Below are 1465 nucleotides of genomic sequence, written 5' to 3' on the forward strand. Positions count from 1 at the left end.
AGGAATGCAGAGAACTACAAAACATCTTCCCTCCTCCCCAAAGACCCCAAACACATCCATATGCAGTACTTTATGTTCAGGGATTTCTAAGGGTCTTTTTCTAATGGAAATCAATTCACTAAATATTTCCCCGTGCTTTTCGCACTTCGAGTGGAGTAAGATTACTCCTGCCTGTAAGTAAAATTATGCATGGAAAATTTTAAACTATTCTCCTCTTTAAAAAAATTATTTATTCAACTAGCTTCACTGACACCACTCAGGGCTAGGGGCGAGTGACACACACACAAAACTTGCTACACAATGCTCAAGTACTACCCCACAAAGAATTCCCTTCCAAACCTTTTACCAGCACAATATTGAAATAAATCACAGAAGCAAACCCCCAGTTTCCGACTGGTGACGTGTTGCGCAAGAGTGCGAGCCCTAATTCAACATACAGACGGCTCCCATGCTGAACTGCCTCTAGATTTAATGAAGTGAATAGGAAGGAAGTCGGGGGAAAAAAAGTGTACAAATAAGAAATTAACACTTTCCTTCCCTACCCGAACGGTGAGACACAACTACAGCGAAGTTTGGTGAGGCACTTCTTCCCTTAAAGGCACATGGCACCCATTTGGGTCCCGATGCTACTAGGGAAAAAACCCTTCTGGTGATAAAGCCAAGTTAAAATAGTTAAGCATATTTCAGCCTGCGTTTTTTCCTGAATGAAGCTGGGAATTACTCCTTCCTCCACTGGATGGCAACCTTCTCCACCCCCACCCCCCTTTTTCTCTTTCTCTTTCTCTTTCAATTTTTTTTTTTTTTTTTAAGAATACATGATCATGACACAGGATGTGCAAGGATGAGATACAGAGTGGCTCTTTCCCCAACGAGTTAAGAAAGCAGCGCGTGTGTGTGTGTGTGTGTGTGTGTGTGTGTAGGTTCTGATAACAAAATGCAGGAGATGGTCGTGCAGGATTAGCCGTTTTAAAGGAAACACTTTGCAGCTCACAGAGCACATAGCAGACCCGGGAATCAGCTGCACGTGGGTCCAGCCGTGCCCCTCTGTCATCCTGACACACACTACATTTTTTAGTGAAAGATGAACAGTCCAGGAAGTGTGCATTGTCTTTGCTCTTCTCAACCTGTGGTATAGTGGGGTGCTATTATATGTAACTCCACAATACCAGGCAGCAGCAGAATGGATCCATGACTATGAATAGGTAAACAAGGACAAGCAAACAAAAGCCACAAGCCAACTCCGGGCGCATTGTTTCACTGTGGTTGTCTTTTCCACTCAGCATCTCCAAATTCACCAAGCAGTGCGGCACAGCCCTTACAGTGGAAGGGACCACCTTAAGAAAAAATGAAAGGAGCAATTCGAGAGCAATTCTAGACAATGCATGGGGCATCTCTTGGATATGAAATGTGAAATTTAGTATTTCAAATTTAAATATCTGCCCCCCTGACAAGGTCTCTCTTTCCC

The 1465-nt window shown here is 43.5% G+C and overlaps 1 protein-coding gene across 2 annotated transcripts in view; it reads right to left on the reverse strand.

Annotated features, from left to right (window-relative positions):
• SMARCA2 (SWI/SNF related BAF chromatin remodeling complex subunit ATPase 2) overlaps positions 1-1465 on the reverse strand; it is a 161112-nt gene that overhangs the window by 37947 nt on the left and 121700 nt on the right. Inside the window, exon 1 of one of the 2 annotated variants that reach the window (XM_007466756.1) lies at positions 381-482. The exons of the other annotated variant lie outside the window; for it this stretch is intronic. The gene's annotated coding sequence lies outside the window, so the exon portion shown is untranslated. Of the gene's footprint in view, positions 1-380; positions 483-1465 lie in introns of those variants that run through there. 2 annotated transcript variants of the gene reach the window in all.

The sequence above is a fragment of the Lipotes vexillifer genome, unplaced genomic scaffold, assembly GCF_000442215.2.
Source record: "Lipotes vexillifer unplaced genomic scaffold, Lipotes_vexillifer_v1.1 scaffold948, whole genome shotgun sequence".
NCBI lineage: Eukaryota > Metazoa > Chordata > Mammalia > Artiodactyla > Lipotidae > Lipotes > Lipotes vexillifer.